At 41.8% G+C, this 11,193-nt stretch overlaps 1 pseudogene; it reads left to right on the forward strand.

Annotated features, from left to right (window-relative positions):
* The first annotated feature begins 472 nt into the window (after positions 1 to 472).
* The window catches only part of LOC115191468 (tripartite motif-containing protein 16-like), a 13,188-nt pseudogene continuing 2,467 nt past the window's right edge, over positions 473 to 11,193 (forward strand).

Genomic DNA, 11,193 nt, shown 5'->3' on the forward strand with positions numbered 1-11,193 from the left:
ACTTGTTACACCACTGTACTAACAGGAACAATTACACACCAATAAACACACTGTAATGTAAAGTGTTCCATCATTCTCAATGATCAGTCAATACATCCAGTATTCATTTCACCTACAGTACATTGTATCCATTTCAAGTCCCCCCCTCCCCCCATTGTAGCTAATTATCTATAACACATTGTACCGTTTTACAACCACGTATGAGTTATTATGGAGGCTTATAGTTAGTATCACAGCATATCACTTTAAGACATTACAACATTCATTAAAAGCATTATAGATATGTACTTCATAGAAACTGTTACCCTTTATATATTCTAACCACTCTATTTAATGTATTCCCTATTAAGGGTCCTAACCTAGGAACTAAAATATTTGTCTCCTTCTCAACTTTGCCTGCAGTTTTCTCTCTCTCCCTCCCTTCCTCTAACCCCTCCCTCTCTCACTCCCTCCCTCCTTCCCTCCCTCTAACCCCAGCCCTCTGGCAGAACCAGGAAGTCCCTCCCCTTCACAAACTCTCTTCTGTGGAAACTAAACTGATCTGAGTCTCTGTCTCGTCTGTCTGTGTGAGAGTGAACAACCATCCCAATGGCTCAGAAGGGAGTTCTGCTGGACCAGGACCAGTTCTGTTGTTCTGTCTGTCTGGATCTACTGAAGGAGCCAGTCACTACTGCCTGTGGGCACAGTTATTGTAGGAGCTGTATTGAGGGCTGCTGGGATCAGGGTGTTCTGAAAGGGGTCTATAGCTGTCCTCAGTGCAGAGAGACCTTCACTCCAAGGCCTAATCTGAGGAAAAATAACATGTTGGCTGAGCTGGTGGAGGAACTGAAGAAGACAGGACTCCACGCTGCTCCCCCTCTTGCTCTGTGCTATGCTGGGCCTGGAGATGTGGTGTGTGATTACTGCACTGGGACCAGAAAGCAGAAAGCCCTCATGTCCTGTCTGGCATGTCTGGCTTCTTACTGTGAGACTCACCTCCAATCTCACTATGAATCTCCTGCTTTGAAGAAGCACAAGCTGGTCAAAGCCACCGCACAACTACAGGAGAAGATCTGCTCTGATCATGACAAACTGCTGGAGGTTTACTGTCGTACCGATCAGCAGTGTATCTGTCTGATGTGTACAATGGATGAACATAAAGGCCATGATACAGTGTCAGCTTTAGCAGAGAGGACTGAGAAACAGGTAAGACCAGAACAACTTATTGGTGACTGTCTGATAAACAAAGAATTAAAGATACAGTAGGAACTAAGGCTGTTTGAATATGAGATTATTCAAATGAAAAGGATCCTCAGCAGAACAAATATGAACACAAACCTTGAGTATATAGATATGTTAACCCAGATTCTCCAAATGTATCACCATTTACTAAAGCCAAACACTATTATCATTCTGAATGGCCTTTTATGAATCCAAAGATCAGTCTCAACCCCTTAAAACATGTAGGTTGACTATAAAACTATATTCATTCACATAGCAATGTATTAATATAATTTCTGAAATGGACTTCCTCAATATTTGTATCCCTATCTTCTATTGGTCATTTGTCACATTACTATACTATTGATCTACTGGACTAATAAAGCTTGATAGCTCATTGAAGAGTGATTCTCCACAGAGGCAGCTGGGGATGAGTCAGCAGAAGGTCCAACAGAGATTCCAGGAGAGAGAGAAGAAGCTGAAGGAGTTCCAAAAAGCTGTGGAGTCTTTCAAGGTGAGTATTGTTGACCAGACGAGACACACCATTTCACTTCTCTCCTCCAGTCAGAGAGAGGGAGGGAGGGGCCCCTCTCCAATCCCACTGACCCCACTCTTAGGAACAGGCTGTCTGGACCACTTTCAGAGAATTGACTGCTTAATGTAACTGACGGGATATGAACCCATGTCTACCGTGGGATAAACCAACATCTTGACCATTACATCAAGAGAACATTCCCTATTGGGCCGATACTGATTTAGAAGTCGCAGGCGGGGCTACCTCATCACATAACCATGAGTAACCATGACTGACTCAGGTCCCCTATGCATTAACATGGAGCTCTCTCTCTCTCTCTCTCTCAATTCAATTCAAAGATCTTTATTGGCATGGGAAACATATCTTTACTATGCCAAAGCAAGTGAAGTAGATAATAAACAATCATGAATGAACAGTAAACATTACACAACATTTATTTTCAAAAGAAAAGAGACATTTCAAATGTTATAATTCAAGAGCAAACAGAGAGACCCGTGCGCCAGACTGAGTTCTGGAGGTGAAATGGAAATGAATGAGGGATAGTTAAGTGAGGTAGGTGTGGAGAAGAGCTCAGAACCAGAGAAGTATTTGGTCATGTGAGATTTGACTTCAGAAGAGTTACAGGGTGTGTTGAGTGGTGGTGTCCCGTCCTCCCAGGTCGTTGGCATGGTGCAGGAGTAGATGGGGTCAAAGTAGTGGAATGGGGTGGTGGGTTTTTAATGAGTGTACGATTAGATGGGTGTTTTTTTTTTTAAAGATGAAATGTTCATTTTCCCATTTTGTATCACAAAGTAAAATAGCTTTATATTATAGTCCATTTGTGGGCGATAATTCAACATATTGGATGCCAACCGCCGTTAAACTCCAAAGAAGAAGAAACGTTATATTATGTCTATGTACAGTGTTGTAACGATGTCTCTCTCTCTCATTCCATCACTTTCGTGGTAGTTGGTTGTGTGGGTCTCTGGTTATGAATGGGGTGCTGACAGACAATCGTTGATGGATATTTATAGAGCTCTGATCAGGACGACAATTGATTACGGGTGTATAGTTTATGGAACAGCGGCAAAGACTTCAGCTGGACAGAATCCAGTATATAGCTTTAAGGATATGTATTGGTGCATTTAAATCAACATCTGTATGTGTCTTACTAGTGGAGGCAGGTGAGATGCCTTTGGGTATACGGCGTAATAAATTGTCATTATCTTATTGGGTTGCAAGGCTGTGAGGTTGAGCATCCCACTGCTACTGTTCTACATGACTGTTGGGAATATACTAGTAGACAAGGCAGTGGTTTTGGTTGGACAGTTGTAGGTATCAAAGTTACTATGGAGAAATGAGAGAATGGGTGTAGTAGTGAGATTCTGCTGGGTCCCAGCACATTCAGGTATGGAAGGGAATGAAATTGTAGTCCAGTTATCTAAAAGAGCTTTACTACAAGATATAATATATTTTAATGTTCCACTGGGTAGAGGTGAGGACAAATGTAAGATCAGAGCCATTTTGATAGATGTGTGGCAGAAGAGATGGGACTCTGTGCACAAGGGACGGCATTTATATGTCCTCTAAAGGTTGGTGGACCAAGGTTCAAAGGTCAGATTAGGAAGGAAGACTTGGTGTTTACTCGATTGTGCTTAGGACATTGTACATTGAACTGGTCCTTACATCTGGTTGGCAGCATGTGAATGGTTTGTGTCTTGAGGGTATTGTCAATGAAACGGTGGAGCATGTGTTGTTATGTTGTTGTAAGGATGTTGAAGAGAGGGAAAGATTGAAGTGTAGGGTCATTGAGGTTGGATGGGGTTGGGGGGGTGGAAGGGATTTGGGAGATGGGGAGGGTCTATTAGAAGTTAGTAGGCCTCTTTTTATTTTCTCAGAAGTACTGAGTTAGGTAGGAGGATTTAGAAATGCTGTAAACCGTGATTGAACACTCTCCAGCACAGTAGGTGGCGCCATACACCTTTAACGTTGGTTTGCGGACCGCCATTATATCATAGAAGAAGAAGGTGTTTTGTGAGGGTTTTGTGGTTCCTGAGGAGGGCTACTATTCTTTTTGCGTATTTTCCAAATGTATTTTGTAGTTGTTAAGGGTTTATTTGTTAGTTTCCACTGTTTATCAGTTAGAATTTAGGGGGGAGTAGGGTAGTTTGTTTGGGAGATGTGATGTCCTCAACCGAGTGGAGAAGAAACGCTGTCTCTTCAGGTGCGTTCTGGAGAATGGTGTGGAGGAATTATTGATCGTGGTCGGTGAACAGGTGGGAGAGGAACATATACACTCTGTGTCCAGAATGAACAAGGCGGTGGTTGTGGTAATGTAAAAGGTTAGTCTTGTTGCCCGGCTAGTTACCAGTATGATTTTTGTGAGGGGTGTGTTGGTGCCGATTTCGACAAGAGTAGTGGTGTCTAATCTGCCTCCGTTTATTACGGACGAACAGATCCGTAAATAGTTGGTTCGTTTTGGTCAATTTACAAGTGGTTTTCTGAACTAAATTCAAGGTTAAACAGGGGAGGGGTGGTACACAGGGTTTGTTAGCACAGATAGTGTGGACATTTTTTACAAATATTTATATGTAAACCAAATGGATAGGTGGAGCTCATTGATTTGTAGCTCTGACACAGTTGCTACCTCAGATTATGCCCACAGAAGACCACAGGGAGGAGCAAGAGAGATATAAACCCATACAGTTTCTCTTTAAATACCCTGAACCTAACAATCAATCAAATGTATTTATGAAGCCCTTTTTACATCAGCAGATGTCACAAAGTGCTGTACAGAAACTCTAACCCTACGTATAACCTATTTTAGCCTGAACCCTAATTCTAGGGTAGGGTAGCCTACAACTATTTTAGTAATAATATTATGTTAGTAAATACCATTTTAGTACTAAATAACATTTATTATTTTTTAAATAAAACCTATGTAAGCATTTGCTTTTTATTAGTTATTTTATTATATTTATTATTGCAAGGCAGAACACTTGGTAAACAAGACTCATTTGTTTTATATGTTAAATGTGGTTTGAACTGGGTGACATAGTAACCTCTATGTGAAAGTCCAGCAATTGGCGTGGGACAGGTGGGGCAGGTTTGAGACTGATCTCTGGAATTAAATACACTTTATTTCGCAGCTGACTCACCAATGTCTTTATGTGAATTAATAACTTTTAATTGATAAATAGTTCCAATAGATGGCAGCATAAGACCACGAAGCATCAGTTATAGGCTACAAGCAGCAATATGATTGACATAAAATAGCATGTAACCAGACTATATGTCCCATGATTTTCTAAAATGGTCACTCATTACTATACAGTTAGCTATATATCTCTTGTTAGTCCTGTGTTGCTTTTGGGAGATCAAAACAATATTAACTATAGCAGGTATTGAACCCTGGTCAAAATACCAACAAACAGCCCAACGCTCTAACCACTAGACTACCTGCTGCCCGGCCAAACGCTCTAACCACTAGACTACCTGCTGCCCGGCCAAACCCTCTAACCACTAGACTACCTGCTGCCCTGCCAAACCCTCTAACCACTAGACTACCTGCTGCCCAGCCAAATGCTCTAACCACTAGACTACCTGTCACCTCTACACACTAACCACTAGGCTACCTGCAACCTCTACACTCTAACCACTAGGCTACCTGCAACCTCTACACTCTAACCACTAGACTACCTACCACCTCTACACTCTAACCACTAGGCTACCTACCACCTCTACACTCTAACCACTAGACTACCTGCCACCTCTACACTCTAACCACTAGACTACCTGCCACCTCTACACTCTAACCACTAGACTACCTGCTGCTCTTTCACAGAGGTCTAGTTTACGTTTACATGTGAGTCGTTTAGCAGACACTTATCCAGAGCCACGAGGGTTAAGTGACTAAATCTGCCTAAAAAAAGGTGATTTACAGATTTTTCACCTGGTCTGCACAGGGATTCGAACCAGCCACCTTTCAGTTACTGCCCAATGTTCTTACCCACTAGATTACAAACCACTAAATGTTAAACTCAAAGTCAAATGGTCGTAGATAAATGGTAAGCTGGTTAAATAAAAGACTGCTGTTATAACTTACAGACTGCCATTGTTTTGGGGAAATAGGGACATGTCTATTTCTCCAATTATCTCTAATAGATGTATTTATTTAATGGTTTGAAGTTCTACACCATTTTAATCAGGATAACCTATTATTTCTAATGATGTAAGTTTGAGCAGCTTAGTTATGGTTTTTCTGTTTGTTTCACTAAATATCTCACAATGTGTAAATGTAGATGTTTCATGTCGGACACCATTTTAATCAGGAGAATCTCCTCTTTCTAATGACATAAGGATGGGCAGCGTCCTCTGCTGTCATCGATCGCTAGACCAGAAATAGTCAGAAGTTGGCTGTTTTTTCCTACTTCCTGGTAATGCAGACATAAACACACTTGGCACCATCGAGGTGCGGATGTGTTTACTTTCTACAACAGTTGTTATTTTTCAGTTTGGTCCTAAGAACAGGTTTTAGTGGTCAAATAAAAAGGTAGACATTTTCTGGTGCCATTTAGGGGAAATGGAATTCTAAGGATCATTCCAGTCAGAAGAGGCTCTGTGAAGGTTAGTTTCAATTCATTTGCTATGGCCTCGCTAGTGTTCCAGCTCAGACAACGTTCTTTGGCCGTTTTGACTCGTTCTATTGTCCAGCCTACTAGGACTCAGGGGACAGAGGCTGGGTCTAGCTCTGCTACGGGGCAGGCTACTGGAGGGGGGACCAGGAGGGAGGAGAGTAGAGCAGGGCCAAGCGGTGTTCTGTACCTGCCTGTCCAGGAGGGGGGACAAGGCCTGGTGGACATGGAGAGCAGGGTGGCAGCGTTCTGACTCAATAAGGTGCAGAGGCTACTGTACCTACTGTCTCTCTCTCTGTCTCTCTCTTTGTCTCTCTGTCTCTCTCTCTGTCTCTCTCTCTGTCTCTCTCTCTCTGTCTCTCTCTCTCTCTCTGTCTCTCTCTCTCTCTCTGTCTCTCTCTCTCTGTCTCTCTCTCTCTCTCTTAACAGCGCTCTGCACAGGCAGCAGTGGAGGACAGTGATCAGATCTTTACTGAGCTGATCCGCTCCATTGAGAGAAGGAGCTCTGAGGTGAAGGAGCAGATCAGAGCCCAAGAGAAGGCTCAAGTGAGTCAAGCTGAAGGACTCCTGGAGCAACTGAAGCAGGAGATAGCTGAGCTGAGGAAGAGAAGCACTGAGCTGGAGCAGCTCTCACACACAGAGGATCACATCCATTTCCTCCAGGTAACTAAACTGCCTTGTTACATGTGATATGAAATTAACTTAATGTGTAACTATTCATCTCAATCATTATGTTGTCCTGTCTGTCTCTCTCTCTCTCTCTCTATCTCTCTCTCTCTCTCTCTCTCCTCTCTCTCTCTCTCCCTCTCTCTCTCTGTCCCCCTCTCTCTCTGTCCCCCTCTCTCTCTGTCTCTCTGTCTCTCTCTGCCTCTCTCTCTCTGTCTCTCTGTCTCTCTCTGCCTCTCTCTCTCAATTCAATTCAATTCAATTCGCTTTATTGGCATGACGTAACAATGTACATATTGCCAAAGCTTACTTTGGATATTTACAATATAAAAAATAAATAAAAATGAGAATCAAAAATTGTCAACGGGACAACAGCAACAACAATAACCAACGGTCAATATAACCATACATTCAACAATAACAATAATCATACAGTTGAGGACATGTGCAGGTTTATTGGTCTGTCAGACACTGTACCTCAACTTATGGCAGGCAGCAATGTAGTGCGCTGCCAACCCACAGCTCTCTGCGTCCTCCCCCAACAGGATGGGTAGCCTATCCTCATCAGAGAGGTCTTTAAAACCTTGAAAAAGGGTTTCAAATTTGGGGAAATGACACTCTCTAATTGTTTTATATTTTTGACATTTTGTCAGGAAATGCAGCTCCGTCTCAGGTTCTGCTGTTGTGCAGTGGTTACACAGCCTTTCCTCTACAGGGAGCCAGGTTTTCCTGTGTCTACCCTTCTCAATGGCAAGGCTGTGCTCACTGAGCCTGTACTTTGTCAAGGTTTTTCTAAGGTTTTGATCAGTAACCATGGTCAAATATTTAGCCATAGTGTACTGTCGATTTAGGGCCAGATAGCACTGCATTTTGCTTTGTGTTTGTGCTTGTGTTTCCCAATAAGCAATGTAGTTTTGTTTTGACTGTGTTGTAATTTGGTTTATTCTGATTGATTGGATGTTCTGGTCCTGAGGCTTCAGTGTGTTAGTAGAACAGGTTTGTGAACTCAGCCCCAGGACCAGCTGAATGAGGGGACTCTTTTCTTTGCTCAGCTCTTGGCATTGCAGGGCTTGGTAATGATATGAGAGGGGGTCACTGTATTTTAGATGTTTCCAAAACTTAATTGCTCTTTTTTGAGTTTTTATTATTAGTGGATATTGGCCTAATTCTGCCCTGCATGCATTGTTTGTAGTTTTCCTCTGGACACGTAGGAGAATCTTACAGAACTCTGCATGTAGGGTTTCAATGGAGTGTTTGTCCCATTTGATGAAATCTTGTTTTGCAAGTGGACCCCACACCTCGCTGCCATAAAGTGCAATTGGTTCAATGACATATTCAATTAGTTTTAGCCAAATTTTAATAGGTATTTCAATTTGAATTTGCTTTTTAATGGCGTAGAATGCCCTGCGTGCTTTCTCTCTCAGTTCATTCACTGCCTCATTAAGGTGTCCAGTTGAGCTTATTTTTAAACCTAAGTAATTGTAGTGTGTACAGTACTCTATATATTTTGTACCAATTGAGAACTTTGGTCTAATTCCCTGAGATCTGGATCTTCTCTGGAAAATCATTATTTTAGTCTTTTTGGGGTTTACTGCCAGGGCCCAGGTCTGGCAGTACTGCTCTAGCAGGTCCAGGCTCTGCTGTAGGCCAGGTGCTGTGGGTGACAGCAGGCATAGGTCATCTGCGAAGAGTAGGCATTTAACTTCTGAATTGTGGAGACTAACACCAGGGGCTGAGGATTTTTCTAGAATAGTGGCCAATTCGTTAATGTAAATATTGAAGAGTGCAGGGCTCAGATTGCAACCCTGACGAAGGCCCCGCCCCTGGTTAAAGAATTCTGTCCTTTTCTTACCAATTTTAATGCTGCACGTATTGCCAGTATACATTGATTTAATTATGTCATATGTTTTACCCCCTACACCACTTTCAAAAACTTTGTAGAACAGTCCTGTATGCCAGATAGAATCAAATGCTTTTTGGAAGTCGATAAAGCAAGTGTATATTTTGGTATTATTTTGGTGGACATGTTTATCTATCAGGGTGTGTAAGGTGTAAATATGATCGGTCGTGCGATGTTTTGGTATAAATCCAATTTGGCTTTTACTCAAGACATTGTGCTTATTAAGGAAGTTTAGAACTCTTACATTGATGATACTACAGAAAACCTTCCCCAGGTTACTGTTCACACAAATGCCTCTGTAATTGTTAGGGTCAAATTTGTCTCCATTCTTAAAGATTGGGGTTATGAGTCCTTGATTCCAGATGTCAGGGAAATAACCTACACTCAGGATCAGATTAAACAATTTTAATATAGCCAATTGAAATTTTGCACTAGTGAGTTTGAGCATCTCATTTAGGATGCCATCAGGTTCGCAGGCTTTTTTAAATTTGAGAGCCTGAAGTTTCTTATAGAGCTCCTGGTCAGTAATTGGGGAGTCCAATGGGTTTTGATTGTCCTTTATAGCTTTTTCTAATCCATTCAACTTCTCATGGATTTGGCGTTGTTCTGCGTTTGTGTCAATTTGAACGGTGTTGTAGAGTGTTTTGAAATGGGTTGTCCATATGTCACCATTTTGTATTGCTAATTCCTCTTGTTTAGATTTTTTCCAATTTTGCCAAAAGTTGTTTGTGTTTATGGACTCCTCAATTAGTGTCAGCTGCTTGCTGTTGTACTGTGCTTTTTTGGTTCTGAGTGTACGTTTATAGAGTTTTAAAGTCTCACAGTAATGAAGGCGTAATTCACCATTATTTGGGTCTCTGTGCTTTTGGTTGGATAGTGTTCTAAGTTTTTTCCTTATAATTTTACAATCTGCATCAAACCAGTTGTCATCTGTGATTTTTTTAGTTTTGTTTTTTATCAATTTCAATTGTGCTTCTTTTGCCGTTTGCCTGAATATATAGTTGATGTTTCATACTGCTAGATTGATGCCTTCTTTACTGTGAGTGAATGTGGTATCCAGAAAGTTATCTAAGAGTGTTTGGATATTTTGGTTCCAGGTTGCTTTCTGGTATTCTTCTGTGCTGTTTTGGGCCCATCTGTATGAATTTCTGATGTTGTACAGCTTACTGGGCTGTGAATGTGTGGTTGTTTCCAGGTCTGTTCTTTTGAGGAACAACGTAATTTGGCTGTGATCAGACAGAGGTGTAAGTGGCTTGACAGTGAATGAGCTGAGAGAGAAAGGGTCCATGTCTGTGATCATATAGTCTACTGTACTGTGGCCAAGAGGTGAGCAATAGGTGAATCTCCCCAAAGAGTCCCCCCGTAACCTACCATTGACAAAGTACAGACCCAGGCTTCTACAGAGCTGCAACAGATCCCTTCCGTTTATGTTGACGGTGCTGTCACTGTTGTTTCTATGGGGGAGATTAAGATAGTTAGAAACAGTATGGCCTGTAATAAAGCTGTCCCCTCGCGTGCTCGTTAGATCAGGTAGTGTTCCTGTGCGCGCATTTGTGTCCCACAGATGAGCACATTTCCCTGGGCCTGGAAATGGCACGTCTCTTCCTCGAGGGTGGGGAAGATCTCCTCTGAGTAATATGGGGATTCTGAGGGGGGGGATATATATTGCGCAAAGGAACACATCTTTTTCTGTCAGTACAAGTTCTTTTTTTAGTTTTAACCAAATGTGGTATTTGCCAATTTTGAGGGAATCAATTAGATTTTGTAGTTCGGATTTGTACCAAATGATCAATCCTCCAGAGTCTCTGCCTCTATTGACAGAGCTGTGTTTCTGTGATGGCACAATGACCTCTCTGTAGCCTGTGGGACAGTGAGTGACAACGTCAGCCTTACACCATGTCTCCTGCAGAATGATGACGTCAACATCTTTCAGATTTTTGTTGAACTCCAGTGCTAAACTCTTCAGACCAAAGGTTGATGAGTTTAGACCCTGAATGTTCCACATGCTAACTGATAGTGATTTCATGTTGCAAAAAGAAAGAGTAGCAGTCAGAAATACAGTAACGATTAACTAATAAGTTGTTAAGAGCGAGATAAACAGGATATCAGCTAACATTTATTCTGTTATTCTGTTAAATATTCCTATTCATTGAACAAGTAAATTCTAGTACAATAGGTGTGTGTGTGTGTGTGTGTGTGTGTGTGTGTGTGTGTGTGTGTGTGTGTGTGTGTGTGTATGCGTCCGTGTGTGTTTAGTGCAGTTTTAGTGCAGATGTATT

Source organism: Salmo trutta, chromosome 4 (assembly GCF_901001165.1).
Source record: "Salmo trutta chromosome 4, fSalTru1.1, whole genome shotgun sequence".
NCBI lineage: Eukaryota > Metazoa > Chordata > Actinopteri > Salmoniformes > Salmonidae > Salmo > Salmo trutta.